The sequence below is a fragment of the Sturnira hondurensis genome, unplaced genomic scaffold, assembly GCF_014824575.4.
Source record: "Sturnira hondurensis isolate 20B ecotype Veracruz unplaced genomic scaffold, ASM1482457v3 Scaffold0008640, whole genome shotgun sequence".
Lineage (NCBI taxonomy): Eukaryota > Metazoa > Chordata > Mammalia > Chiroptera > Phyllostomidae > Sturnira > Sturnira hondurensis.
The window spans coordinates 6,315,966-6,332,112 of NW_028081271.1; positions in this window are offsets into that span (position 1 = coordinate 6,315,966).

Below are 16,147 nucleotides of genomic sequence, written 5' to 3' on the forward strand. Positions count from 1 at the left end.
CTGGCAACACCAGAAAACCCGGCGCATCGAGTGTCCAAGGTCAGCGGAGGTAGACAGGTGCTGTACCGACCACTCAGGGGGAGCCACACGGGGCCCCGCTCCACTTTCTCAGGTGCTTCTGCTGGGAATTATCACCACCTTTCAAAGGCTTTTGGATCGTGAGTGCTGCCAGGCGAATCCTGGGACCAGGTCTTTTCGGAAAGCTTTAAAAATCCACGCTGGTGAGGGGATGCTATTGGCTGGAAGGAGTACACTGTTCTCCTTTTTGTAGAACCAGTGTTACAGAAGGATTTTTTTCCTAAATAATTCCATGACCCTTAAAGAAAGAAGCCTCATTCATTCATGTAATCTTTCAAGCACCTGTTATGCGCCCATCACTGGGTTAGGGTTTGAGAAAATGAGGTCGGGGGACGTTGGTCATTCTCCTTCTTTGGCTTCTTTCCATATGCACGTGGCTGATTACTGGACCTGCAAGTCCATTTCAGGGACTCAAAGGAAATCATTTCCCAGATGGAAAGTTAATGCAGCGAACCAAACCCACAGTGAGATACCACCTCCCACCAGTCAGAATAGCTGTCATAGAAAAGTCAACAGACAGCAAGCGCTGATGAGGATGTGGAGAAAAGGGACCCCATGCACAGCTGATGGGGTGTAATTTGGTGCAGCCGCTGTGGAAAGCAGTATGGAGGTTCCCCAGAAAATTAAAAATAGACTACCGTTTGGTCCAGCAGCCCCACTTTGGGGCAAACAGCCAAAGGAAATGAAGACAGAAGAGATGCCCGCACTTCGTGTCCGTTGCAGCATTATTCACACAGACAGGATATGGCAGCAACCTGAATATCCATCAATGGATGGATGGATTTAAAAAGATGTTTTGTATATACACATCTGTTAACACTATTCAGTCACGAGGAAGCAGGAGATCCTGCTTTCTGCATCAACATGGATGGACCGTGAGGGCATGACACTAAGTAAGATAAGGCAAAGAAAAATACTGTATGATTTCATATACGTGGCGAATGTGAAAAAGCCAAACTCTTAAGAACAGAGTAGAATGGGGGTTACCAGGGGCTGGGAGTTGGAGGAAAGGAGAAGATGTCAGTCAAACAGTACAAACTTCCGGTTACAAGATGAACAAGTTCTGGGGACCTATGGTGATTACGGCTGATGATATCACATTATATTATTGCAAGTTGCTCAAATAGAAGATCTTAAATGTTTTCACCACAAAAAAAGAAATGGTAGGTAGACGATGCGATGGAGGTGCTAGTTAACTCTCTGCTAGTAATTATTTTACAGCATCCAAGTATATCAGGTCAATACGCTGTGCACATTAAACCTACACAAGCTTACATGTCAATTATGTCTCAGTCAAGTTGAGAAAAAGGAAGAGCAACTGTCAAAAAGCAACTAGGATATAGCTTCTGAATCAATGAAACTAGCTACACAGAGCATGCCTAGTTTCCGTGTAGTCTTTCAATGTGGTAGTGCCAGGCACTTGACAAACACAATCAGATTGAAAAAGTGAATTTGGTTTTCTTCTCCCCTAACACACTGTGGGCCATATCGCACTCTTTTCCAACACACTCAGACTCTCCTGAGAATAAGTAGTCCTTGTGACCTCCAGGAACACCGACTCCGTGAGACAGTCCTACAACAACACAAGGATCCTATGGCACACGTCGGAATAACATAGATTTTACAAATGAGACCGGTAAGAGAATTTCGGTAACGATTCCAGTACTACAAGGGATGTGTAGTTCCTGCAGAAACACAGCTTCCTGTTGCCTCTCTTAAAAGGCCCAACAAAGCGATTGAGCCCTCAGAATGCTGTAAATACCAGAGACCAACACCAATACTCAGAAGGACAATAGAACATAACTGTGGACACTTGAACTGTTCCCATTCTTAAGGCCTGCAGGCAGGGGCTTCCTCCTGAAAGAGGTTCTGCATCTTCTTTCTTTCATCGCCTGACCTGCTGAGAATTGGTGGTTATGACCGCGGCCGCTGGGCAGGCGGGTGCCCTTGGACCTCATGGGCCTCTGCTCTTCCCACCTGCAGGCTCTCTGGGGGCTCATGGCTGCATCCGTGTGGCAGGTTCTGGGGACTCAGAGATCTTTCCACCTGAGTCGCTCTGGGTTGGCAGTTCACCTGTCCTCTGATGTCCCAATATTGTGCCAGTTGTCTGGATCAGCTTTTATAGCTCCGTGTGCAAAATACCTCGACCAGTCCCAGGTGTCTATGGCTAATGACAGAACCTGGTTCACATACAGATGTGACCTGTCTCTCCCAAGGTGGCCCTATAGATTTGCTTTTGGGAAACATTAAAAGTAGCACAGATTCACTTTGAACCCTTTTGCCTAAAAAGTGTATAGACTTTAAAATTCTGTCGCGTTGGTATCTTCCCTCATTTTCACATTCTGATGGTATTCTTTAATAGAAGTTCTTCTTTGACTAATACTGGGGATGAATACAAGGGAAAGAAGAGAAAGCCAATGACTCCTTCTATAGGCAGCCAGCTCTTGTCACAGAAATGTAAGTGGCAGGAAATCCAGTTAGTTTGGGAAGCTGGGGCATGGTTTTTCGCGCTGGGAGCTAATCTGGGCTCTGTATGTTATCAGAGGCATGACTGCAGACAAATCATATAAATAGCCTTGACCTCCACTTTCCTTCATCAGTGCTGGCAGGATGATAATGCGTCCTTTGTAGAGCTGTGAGAATTTTACAAGATGTACAAATAAACACGTGTGTGCTTGGAGTGCACTAAATGTGAGTACGTGACCGACAATGATGGCAATGAAGATTGAGGATGGTAAATAAAAACACGTCATGGGTTTTCAAGAGAAATTGTTTCACCTGTTTTAAATTATTTAGATGCTCCAAAAAATGCAACAAGTATTCATCTTTTACTTAAGTTTGTGGAGACAGAGCCTACGTTCAAGATTATTTATGGACTAATTTCAGGAAGAGCAGGAGAGAAGAGGGTGGGAGGAGCAGAGAGAGGTGAGAGGGAAGGGGAGGAAGAAGGGGCAAAGGACTTCTGTGCTTTTTCCTTGCACCACATTTTGTTCCAAGGAAGTGGGTACCACAGGCCTCTCCTGCTGGAAAATGCAGGGAAGCTGAGAGCTCCCTCCACCTTGCAATTGCTTCTTTTCAGAGGGACAGTGTCTGATCAACTAATCACACCTTCATATCCATGGTTTTCCTAGTTGGGGGGAGTCACTCTGGTAAGAATTACTGGTGGGTTTGATGATATATTAATGGTGGCTAAGCTTAACATACCCCTTTATTCAACAATGCATGCTTAGTGCTTAGCATAGTGTCTGGCATAGAGAGGACTCAATAAATATTGGCCGAAAGAGTGCACAGATACATAATGCTATTATAAAATTAACTCTATGCAAAAAAGTGTTTTTCCCCAAACAATTCACCCAGAGAAGGACTTATAGAGTGGTCCAGCTTCTCTCCCCCTGTTGCAGAATCTCTCATTTATAGAATGTTGCAATGATTTTATTTTTAAACTGTTCTTGAATCTTCTCTGATAAGCTGCTTGAATTCTGGTACCTATGTCTGTCTTTCACACGATGTGAGCTTACGGAGATGGAGATAGACAAGTCTGTTCTTACAATACCTGCTTCTGTTTTCCTTCTCCTGAGGGGCAGCTGTCAACAAACTTGGCCTTGCCCCCTGAATTTCCAACATAAGTTTAGCCAGATATGAAAGTATTAGTACTATAGGGCAAACGACCTACATTTTTGATGGTTTTAGTTGTGTTTTCAAGTAAACTTGAAATTTTGAAAAGCCTGATGCAGGAAAGGGCGTTATGGTCCTAATTCGGAAATCTAGAGAGAGGAGCATCTGTTTTTCTCTCCTAAGTGTTGCTCACCAGGGTGGGGCAGTTGCCTAGTACTGACTATAGTGTCTGCTTTTGTGTAAAAATAACTACTTTAGCAAAAGATAGGGGTTTCATGCACTTCTATGATCATAATTTATGCAGAATATTGTTTGGAACTATGATTTTAAAATCATTTGTTCCATGAAATAATGTATAAGAAATATTTTAAAAAACCAAATTACATGAACTCTTCTCTTAAGAACTATTCATATAGAGACACAATCTAAATATTTTATTATTCTAAACAATTCAACTCATATAAGTTGAGTCACATAGGTTTTCATTCATTTAAATTAAATAAATATATAGAAATGTCTACCTTTATGTACAGCTTTGCTAATTTACATCAAACATTAATTTTGATATTTAATAGCCTGTTAGCTTCACCAGTAATGGAAGACCATCTGAAAGCCCTCATCCTGCAATTTTCCTTCTTCTATTTTATCCTAAAAGAGTAATCTTTGCCTTGTGCAGAGATTTATCTACAATGATGCTCATCATCTTGTTGTCTATAATGATGGAAGAAAAAAATGGAATGATCTGAAGCAATAAGGAACTGATTGAATAAACTGCTGTTTGCTTAGACATTAACACCCAGTGGAGCAAAGAACACAACACTGTTGAGAAATAGTTAATAATGTGGAAAATGTGGCTACATTAGTTTAAGTATAAAACACATCGCAATTCCAATTTTGTGGAAAAAAATAAGTACAAAGAGAAAAGATCTGAAAATGTTTCCCAAATGATAAACTTTAGTTCTGGGTAAGCAGCGGAATTACAGAGAATCTGTTCATGAGAATGGAAGCCCCCCACCCCAAGGCAGGGATTGGGGGGTTGGCCCACTGTTATGCTCAGCACCCAGAACAGGGCCAGATACAGAGTCAGGGTTCAGTATACACAGGACAAATCAGACTTTCTAGTCTTGTTTTTACATACTTATAATTTCAAATGTTCTGTTGCTTGTTGGGATTAACGAAAGCATTTTTAAGAGCCTGAAGTTATTGAGCAACAGCCGCAGGGCCAAGGCATTCTCTAGTGCTACCTCTCTACGGATATTTTAGTTAGCTTTCATGAAAGAGCTAATTATAGATAAATTCTGCTCTAACTTGAAGTCTTTCAACAATTGTTTTCTGCTGTTGACATTGGTCTTCCACCCGTTGCCCTTGGCTCTAATTGTGTGACTGACCTTGATACCAGTATAGGGACAAGGCCATTTACTTCATTCCACAGTTAAATCTTATTATCACATTTCCCCTACCTTGTTTTTTTTTGCATGTTATCTGCAAAAATTCATGTTTTTTTAAATCCTGGATTTTAAAAAAGTTTTATACTGACCACCTAGTTGAATGGAATCAGATTTCACCATGAAGGTGTAGGGGGTATTCAGGGCAAATTCAAGGGTAGGGGGCAGTCATTTGGGGACCATCTAAAAATTCTCATACCAGGAGGCATGCGCCGAGTCATTTGTTTTATAATCTGCCCATGTCTGAAGTTAAAACTCTCCTCGGTACAGCAAAATCAAACACATAAAAAACAACAGCACAAAAACTTGTCTTGGAGGTTTCGGAGGCATTTAAAGTCCCCTCGTGGTTCACCCACGCCACCCTGTCACTGAGAGAGTCCTCCTGGGAAGGGCGTGAGTTGATGCGCAGTTACTAGAGATTGGCTTTTCTTTCTTCTGGGTTTAGTTTTAAAAGTTTATACACAAGGCATATGATTCTATTGGCTTTGTTAATGACTCAACAACACAGGTGCAAAGAGAATAAACACGAAAGTCACTCTCCTAACCCCAGCCCCCGGGTGCCCATCCTTGGAGGTGAGCCCTGCGGGCAGCGCGCGCTCCACCTCCCGCCTTCCAGGGGTTGCGCTGCTCATGCTCCCCTGCCTCTGCGACCACTCCGACGCCTGGATGCCCCGGCCGCCTTATTTACCATAAATGGCATCCTGGAGTCTAGATTATCTTTTGCCTTGCCTGTTTTTTGTTTTTTTTTTCATTTAAAAACATGACTTGCAAGACATTTTTAACCTCAGTATATACAAATCTATCTTGCTTTTCCAAGTTGCGTGATAGGTCCTCATATGGAATTGCTGCACTTTAATTAAAGTGACCAGCAGAAGCAGTGGTCACTTCTGCTCTTCGCAGGTTTTATCCACGACGAGCAAAATTCTCTGCATTTTGTACTCTGTGCAGTTTTGGTATGGGAGTAACATACTCATATAGGGCAGAATCCTGGGAAAATTGTAATAACTTTTATGTTAAGGCTTAAAGATATTATACATTTTAAACGTCCACCTTTACTGGTAAAATGCTCTCTCACTTGAAAGGGGATTTATTAATTCATATTTCTATCAAGGCTGGGAGGAGTAATTGTCCCCAAATGTCCATGTCTCCTGTACACTCTGATCACCGAGCGCCCTTCATTCTTTATTTGAGAAGGAAGGGTTGGCCTTCCTATGTCCAAAAATATCTGAAAGAGAAAAGAGCTCTCGCTGATCAGCCTTCAGATTTAGCCCATTCTAAATGAGACTCATTTCTCTGCTCATGAATCTTACACACTCACAGACCAGACAACTGCAGCGGAGCCTGGAAGACTCAAATAGAGGTGTGGGTACTAGTGGGTTACTTAAATGTGTTAATAACAAATGTTACTGCCGTGTAAGTGTTAATACATTTTTATGTCGCTAACAATAAGAATGATTCCGTTAAAATGAAACTTCTGGGAGAAATGCTAAGCCAATACATGCTGGGCCAATAGACAGATTGGCAGTGGACAAGTTGGCGTGGTACCCAACACCAGTTCCTCTCCCCCCCTCACCAAGCTTTAAGAATCACAAAAGGTGCTGATGAGGTTAAAGGAGAAGGCATCTTTTTAACTGGTTAATTCTTTTTAGTCATGGTTGTAGCTTAGGAGCTTTTTCAATTTCGAAATGCAATTTCTTTTGGATAATGAGGCCCTAAGCCAGAGATCTGCTTCAATAATAGAATAAAATTATCTGTAGTACCCTCTGGATCATGAAGGATAGAAACATGATGATATTTCCTTTAAAAATAGCTTCCTGGGGACACAAATAAACAGCAGCCACAATAATGCCATATATATAACCATTCATGAAACAACCAGAAAGATAAAACCTATTACTACAATTTGCAATCTCTTAAACACATTAGCTATAAAATTAAAGGCTGATTTTAAAAAAACCCTTAAAAGTTTTCTCTTTATAAAAGAGCCAAGATAAGCAAAAAAAAAAAAAACATCAAAAGATTTGTTTGATAAGTTGCTTTTCTCAAGAAATTACTGGTTACAGAACAGTTCAGATGCACTGACAAACCATGTTAACTTTATTGCTCTCAGTATAAACCAAGAATTAGCATCACATATATTTGATGTGATAATTTTCAAAATACAACTATCTCTCCTAAAATCATAAAATGACAAATAATCAATTATATAGTGACAAGGCAGAGTTTAGCAATCATTGTTCATTAAAAATATAAATAAGTCATTGTTCATTAAAAGTAGAATAAATAAATATAGCAACTCTATACCCCAAATCCAAAAATGAATGTTATCCAAAAAGGTATGGCATTAAAATATTTTCAATTAAAATCAAGAACCAGACAATAACATTTCTTTCCATGATTTTCACCCTTGTGTGTTTTAGGATATATAACTGAGGAATAAAGTGATTGCATAAGCATTGAAAAAGAAAAGATCAAAGTACCTCTTACTGCTGGGGATAGTATTTTTATGCAAAAAAGCCAAGTGATTCTTGTAATGAAAAAAAAATGCAAGAATTGCACATATATCAGGTACATTTTTTTCAAAATAAGTTTTCTCCACTTTAGCAATTAAGTACAAGTGGGAATGTGAAAAAACTTACTAACATAATTGGAAAATCTCCAAAAGTTTCATTGGTACAATGTAATATCATTCAGCAATAACAATGAATGAACTACATACAGTGTCATGGGAGAATCTCAGAAGCATTATGCTAAGTGAAAGAAATCAGACACACAAAACTACATACTGTATGATTCCATTCATAAGATTTTCTGGGGGAAGGCAAGCTAGGGACAGAAATTGGGTTAGTTTTTGCCAGGAGCTGGGGGAGGGAGAAAGGAATTGACCAGAAAGGAGCGTGAGGGAACTTCCAGGTATTCTACATCTTGTTTGCGAGAGAGTTTGAATAACTGTATTTGCCAAAACCCATAGGACTGTATACTTAATGTGGATGAATATTTAACATTTTTTTATGTATTGAGTTTTAGAGAGAAAGAACATCAATTTGTTGTTCCTCTTATTTATGCATTTGCTGGTTGATTCTTTTGTATGTGCCCTGACTAGGGATTGAACCCACCACCTTTGCATATCAGGATGATGCTCTAACCACCCAAGAGCTACCCAGCCAGTGTTTAAAAAGAGTGAATTTTACTGAGTGTAAATTATCACTCAGTAAACGTGACTCTAAATGCTAAATGAGCATGCTTATTTCTTATATATATGAAAATCATTCCCACTTATCTTTTCCATCTGGATGTCTTTTTATTTTTTAAAGATTTTTTTCAATTTTTTTAGAGCAAGGGGAAGGGAGCGAGAATGAGAGGGAGAAAAACATCAATGTGTGGTTGCCTCTCATGCCCCTTACTGGGGACCTGGCCCGCAACCCAGGCATGTGCCCTGACTGGGAATCAAACCAGCGATTCTTTAGTTCACAGGTCAACACTCAATCCACTGAGTCACAACAGCCAGGGCTGAATTTCTTATAGACAGAAAAATATTAATATTTATCAGTTAACGTTAATGATAATCATACACCAGGGTGAAGGGACTTTGGGTGACATTTTGCATTCTTTAATACTTCTGTATTGCTGGATGTTTAAAATGAGTATGTGTTATTTTTTAATAAAAAAAGTCACTGCATTTTTATTAAAAGCTCAAAACTAAAGACTCAAAAAAGAGAGAAATTATTAATAAGATTTAAAAAAGGAATACAGAATGGGCCTGAGAGTGCAGTGGAGATGAGAGAATTTGATTTCACTGGGGAATTGAGTTGGTCCTCTTGTCTGTCCCTGAGCCGAGAAGGTAGATGGTAGGTGACACCCCCACACCATGGTTTCCTCAGAAGAGGACCCACTTCCTACGTGATCTCTGAACCTTCTTTAGTTCCAAACACACTCTGGAGTCATGAGATCCTTCTGACATCTAGTCTTTTATGAAGTCAATGTATTCCTGGAATGCTCATATATTAGAGAATCTCCTCATTTTATCGACATACTTCTTTCTCAGTCCTTGGGAGAAATGGTTACATATTTAGTCAGTAATTTTAGTCACACAGGGAATTACATATTTAGTAATTCCCTACCGGAGAAGTCAGGCAGCTCCGCTGCCAGTACGGACCACACTGCGGCGTCACACCCACCACCGTCTGTTCCCAGTGTGGGCACCAGCCTTTCCACACCTGTCCTGGAACTAGCTCGGGAGTGAGAGCAAAAGCAAAAACTCGAACATGCTGAAGCGACATTGCTAGAAGAGAAGAAGGTACAGCTTAGCAAAACTGAGAAATAATCAGAATTAGCCATCAGGCTTCTCTAGAAAGCTGGCGAGGTTTGAGCTTTGGAAGTACGTCGTTTCAGTGTGCAGCCCTCTGCGGCGATGCTGGGGCTGGGCAAGAAGGCCACCCACCGTGTTACCCGTATAATTGAGAGTAAGGTAGGAGTTCTCCCCTGCCCTTTCGTATTCCTGCCTCAGAAACCGAAGCCGTCACCTTCAGGGCACCTGCCTGCTGAATAAACAAACATTTCTGGGAGGGCAAGACCAGAATGGAGGTACAGTCATGTTCAGGGCCACACACTAAGGCCACTCACTGTATCGCTCAGGGGCTAAATCGTAACCCAGGCCACTGCCCTGCTCCCAGGCCCCATTCGGCTTAGCCCACGGCCAACTCCAGCTCCGAAGCAACATTTCATAGTTTATTCCAAGGCTCACCCACGATGCCACCACAAAAGAAACTTAAGTGAAAAGGAACTAGCCAGTTATTTTTATAATTTCTTCACACTCCTGAACATGTTTTCAAAAGGATAAAATATATGCTAATGTAGGAATAAACTTGACTTCTTGACTCTGTACTTAAGATTGCTGTAGAAATCACTGGCTTCTCTGCGAAGAAAAAACAGCTACTCTGATAAATGCCAAATCGTGCTTCACACCCACCCACTCTGCTTTCCATAACACTCTTTGGGGATGTCTTTTTAGAGAGAAAGAATTTGGTCTTATTCATAGACGTTTCTATAGAGTCGGTGATGGTAATAAAACTATTGTCACATGCAAATACCAACAGGCAACATCCTCCACTTGTTCCTATTTAACTTCTGAGAAAAATCTATAACATTAAACATGACTTCTCTTAGAAGTGACTGTGCTCCTTGGTAACCCATGTGTTGAGCTGATAAACACAAGTATTTACAAGTAAAGACAAGGTGTAACGAGTCGGCGCGACGAGTCCATGGGCAAAGATGGGACATTACCAACGGACCGAGAAAACATTGAAGTTGATTAATGACTTGTTCCAGGACCATGTCCAAAGAGCTGAAAAGCCCCTGCTAGAAACCGTTTTGTAAAGAAAATGTGAGGCGGCGTCAAAAAGCCGTGGATGTTGTAGGCTGCACCGAGAGACGTAGGCCGCCGTTGTCATGCGGTCTGCCCGGGTTTTGCCCAGGCCGAATCTGGGTCGTGGGGCTCAGCGTGGAGGAGGACGCACTAACAGGGATTGAGAGCCTCGCCCGCAACAAAAGGCAAACAGCATGATGAGGGGACGGGGGCTTAGGAGGCGGAAGGGATGACTGAAAAGATCTGGGTCGCTTCGCCTGCAGCGAACTGTGTGGCAAGAAGGGGCATTGTCACCGCCTTCAGGTATTTGATGAGCTGTGCTTTGAAGAGAGTTGCGTATTGTTCAGTGTGCCCCAGATGGTCCAAGTTAGGCCAAGTGATTGGAAACGACAGAAAAACAGATTTCAACTCAGGAAGAGAAAGAACCTTCCAGCTAGTCTGGAGCTAGAATGGGCTGCTCGAGGGGTGAAAGCTGGCTTCCCAGGTGCATGTGAGTCGCATTTGCAAATACTGGGCAGCCATCCATAGAGTGGGAAGCAAGATAAGACATCCTTGTGCTGATAGGTGGGGCTCGGTTGTGCACCACAAAGCCAAAGGTCGCTGGTTCGACTCCCCGTCAGGGCACAAGCCTGGGCTGTGGGCCTGGTCCCCAGTTGGGGTGGGTGCAGGAATCGACGCTTCCCTCCCTCTCTTTCTCCTTCTTTTCCCCTCTGTCTATAAATAAATAAAACTTAAAAGAGAGAGAAAGCATTCCAGGAGCAAGGGACAGGGTGCTTGCCACAGAGCTCGCTTGTTGAGTGGGAACATGGATGTGCTCACCAACATATACACCCGCAGTTCAGGGAGTGAAGGAGAAAATCCATTTCCCTCTGCTGGCGCTCTGTGGGCGGGGGGATGAAAAGGGGCTCTGTGTGCCGAGGAAGTCGCTGAGCGAAAAAAGTTACAGTAGCTGAGAATCACACTTCCCCCTTTCCACAGTTCTGAGACTCTTATAAAGCTTTGGTTGTTAAAAGGTTGAAAAACTACTGTTTAATTAAGGACTGCAGCCTGGCTTCAGGAAGGGCAAGTCACAATGTATGGGCTGCCCCAGACTGCAGTCTTTATTAATTAGGAATTGGTCCCTGTAAATTCATATGTGGGCGCATAGGTTTATGGACTAGAGACTTTGTGGTTCTTACAGATATTTTTCTTGCAAGTGATTTGAAATATGTTGTTTTTGATAGTTTAGCCAAATGAGCTACTGTAACCTAAGTAAAACAAGTTGTTCTAACACAGAGCACCACAACCTAGCAAGACTTTGGCATCATTTCATTTCATATTTTCTGGAGGGTTGCTAAGAAAGTGTGGTTGCTGGCCTTTTTCATAAGAAAATATCCAATTACAGACTCATAATTTTGTTCCTCAGGAATTTTATCCTCAAGTTGTTGTTAGGTAGAAAGAGATTGATTGCTGTAGTTGCTGTTTGTTTTACTAAGTTATCATGGCTGAGTCACACAGTATATAGACAGGTACACACTACATTGTTATACATTTTCATGTAGACATTCTGATAGACACGTACTGAAAGAAACCTGCCATTCTAGATATTTGTCCTCTGCATCTATCATATTTGCATGTCTTTATTTATTTATTTCCAATTTTCACTGCATTTATCACATCCTGTGCAGTATCTGTGCTGGGCGGGTCATGGCTCCCAGAGATTTGGCTGTGTACCAATTCCCAGAATTAATTAACCTGTGAGTATGGCCTCCTTTGGCAAAAGGCTCTTTGCAGATGTGATTATCCTGTGTTTTCTGGGTGGGTCTTCAATGCAATTAAATGTATCCTTAGAAGAAAGAGGAGGAGGGAGATTTGAAATAGACACAGGGGAGAAGGTGACATGGACACGGAGGCAGAGATTGGAGTGATGCAGCTGCGAGCCAAGGAGTGCTCGCAGCCTCCAGAAGCTGCAGGGGGCGAGAGATTCTCCCCTACAGCTTCCAGAGGGAGTGTGGCCCTGCTGACAACTTGATTTCTCTGACTCCTGGCCTCCAAAACTGGGGCAATACATGGCTGTTGCTTTTAGTCACCCACTTTGGGCTAATTTGTTACAGCATTTACAGGAAACAAATACAGTGTTCTCACTTCTGGAGTGTGTGTTGCTGCCTTTTCCCCCTNTTTGCGTGCTCCCCCCCCCCCCCCCGAGTCCTTAAAATTGCTCACACAGTGTTGTGGAATCCCCTCCCCCATCGGGCACTGTGTCCTAGGATCCTGCCGATGCTTCAGGGCTCATCATCTCACAGCCTGGACTGAGCAGCCTCAGGTCTCCACACCCACCAGCACACAGGGTGTCGCTCAGCTCCACCACTGAACTCCCAGCCCCCCAAAAGTCTCTAACCCCTTGAGCCTAAGCTTTTCACGTTAATCACCTCCCCTGAAACCTTGCTCTGGCCATTTTCCTTTCTGGAAATCATTTTTAATCTATGCCCCTCTGTCTGTACCTGCCCTATGCTGAAAAAACACGACCAGGTTCATCAATGTTAAAAAATGCAACAGTGCCCTGCTATCTACCACCCTACGTAACTTTTTTTTAAAGATCACTTCCAGTGCCTCACCATTCACTCATTCCAAGTCATTTCAAACCCAGTCTCCGTGTTTACCATCTGCTGGTGTTTCAGCTTCAGTGGTGATTACGTAAAGCCGGGTTCCTCTTCCTTGGACATCGCCTTGTTTACCCCAAATCTAGCACTTAGTTCCACTGTGGGCTGTGTCTCGGACATCCAACTGGTCTTGTAGATTCAACATGTTTATAACCAAAAATATCATCACCTTGACCTCCAATTTATCTTTCAACATCCCTCTCAGTTTGGAACCTAGGTGCTAAATATTCTTTTTTTCCCTATTCTCTTCCACTGTACCCAATCTGTTGCATTATCCTCCTCCCCTCATCCTGCTGATTTTACTGACTTAACATCTGTGTGATTGATTAATTATTACTGCCTCTCTGTCAGATGTAAAGAGACTCTGGTTACTTACTTGTCCCCTGGGCTATTACAGTTACCTGCTAGTACATATTCTGTCTTCTGCCTTCCTTCATCCAGCCCATTCCTACAGACCTGGGACAGATGAATTTTTAACAATGTACTTTATTTATTAACGTAGGCTCCCTTTGTACAAAATCCTCTAATGGCCATCCATTTTCTATTGAATTAATTATATTCAATTCCATTACTTCACCTGACATCAAAATGCCCTTCACAATGGAAAAGTCATGACCAGGGCTGACATTTTTGAAGCTTTTCAGAATTCCAGGCACTGCGAAGCCTTCACACACACTATTTCCTTTGATCTCCACAATAACCCCAGGTGGCGGCGACTGTTCCTATTTTCATTTTATAAATGAGCATCCTGAGGTTTAGCCAGGACCGGAGCTGGTCTCTCTGTCTTTACAGACTAATGAGAGAGGCTGTCCCTCAAATCCTCCTCCATTCCCTCCCTGAGTCCTCCCAAAGCCTCATTCTTCTCTGCCTCCCTCTCTTGATCGTGTTCCTGCTCAGTTCTCTTACTGCTGCCTCTTCTGCTCATCCGCCTGCTTGGAGGCCTGCTGCAAATACCAGCTCTCTTAAGAAGTCACCAGTTTTCCCCTGATGGGTGGGATTTCCACCTCCTTCAAGCCCCCACTGTGCCCACTGTCTCCCGCAGGTCCTTTCTAACAGCAGGGCATGTGGACAGACGTCTTGTCCCACTGTGGGCTTGTGAGGTCACCAAGTATGGATGCGCACACCTTCCTTCTCATCTTAGTGTCTTCTTCAGTATTTATCACACTGGTCTGAAAACAGCAGTGACTCAGTATTCGCTGAATTTCAGTGCTCGGAGTTTCTGCCTTGCTAACAGACAGGCTCTTTTGAGGGTAGGAACAACATTATAATCAATTCGTGTATGTTTTATAGTATTACACACAGAGCATCACACACAGTAGGCACTCAAATATGAAATGAATGAACAGAATAAGAGAAAGAACTCACTAAGCTCTCTGGGTTTGTTCCACTGTAAAATAAAGGGATTCCGTCCAGATCTAAATGTTATGAATTTAATATTCTGTATATTCTAATATTTATCTTTTGCACCAGTAACCAAAATAAAAGCAAACTTTTTATCTCCCCAAATTTAATCTAAGGAAACATCACGACTGTTTTTTATACTTCATTTTTAAAAAAATATTTTTATTTATTTATTTTTAGAGAGAGAAAAAGAGGAAGGGAGGGAGAAAGAGTGGGAGAGAAACATTAATGTATGGCTGCCTCTCATGTGTCCCCCTACTTGGGACCTGGCCTGCAATCCAGGCATGTGCCTTGACTGGGAATCGAACCTGTGACCCTTTGCTTCCCAGGTCTGTGCTCAATCCACTGAGCTACACCAGTGAGGGCTTATACTTCATTTTGTGCTAAGCTTGATGCCAGGCATTTTATTTTACTTTGGTTTATACTAGAAATTCTTTTTAAGCATCGAAGTAAACTGGCATGTCTTGAATGCTTTAAGAAATGAACCTGTATATACAGAGAATAAAGATTTTAAAGAAGGTAGTCAGCGATGAAAGAACGATGAAGTTAATGTTCTGGAATTGCGTCTTATAGCCCAAAGGTCAAAGGTCATACGTGATCTCAAGCGTCCATTCAGAGAGCTCTACGACTTTCCTATGTGCAGTCACCAAGTAATTGATGTCAGTCACTCCGAAGAATTTGTTTTATTAAGAATTTCGGTCGGGCACCCATGTCCCTGGAAGCATGATACACCATCGCCTAAGAAGCAGCCCGAGGGTCCCGGAACAGTGAACAGGATGTGGTGCTTCCGTGCACGAGATCATTACTGGGCTTTAGGAAGGAAGGGAGTGCTGACACGTGCTGCAACACAGGTGACCTTTGAAGGCATTGTGAGGTGAGCTGCCTCTGCCCCCAAAGGGCAGATGTGATGTGATTCCAGCGACGTGAAGCACCGGCAGCAGTCAGACGCACAGAGTCAGACAGACGGAAGGTGGTTGCCAGGGTGCAGGGGTGAGAGATGAGCGAGGCGCTCGTGTTTAACGGGCACAGAGGTTCGGTCTGGGAAGGTGAAGAACAACGGGACACGGCTGGTGGTGGTTGGTGGTTGGACAAGTCCCTGCATGTGCTTAATGCCATGTGACTGTGCCCTTAGAGGCGGCGAGAATGGTAAATGGTATGCTATTTATGCTTTCCCACAGCGAAAAAAGAACAGCATTCAAGCTAAAGGACACTTTTGGACAATATGTCAAAAATGTGAGAATAAGGGAAATGAAGAATATATATTCTTCTCTGGTTCAAATGCTCTGACATACTGTATGGTCTAGAGCTAAGGAAGTGACTGGCCTTGGGTTTGCTAAGGATGCTGGAGGTGGGGGAGCAGGACTAGACACACTCAGGCCTGGAGGAGGGGCAGGTCTGGGGTTTCTCTGTTGTGTCACGAGGAAGGGGCATAAAGAGGTAGGCCCTGTTATGCTTAGAAAATGACTGTCTTTGCTGCCCTGTACAGGCTGAATTGTGTCTCCCCACCACCCCAAATCCATACACTGAAGTCCTAACTCCTTTGGAAGGTAACTAAGGCCAGGTTAGGTGATGAGGGTGAAACCCTTGTGATAAGATCCCCAACC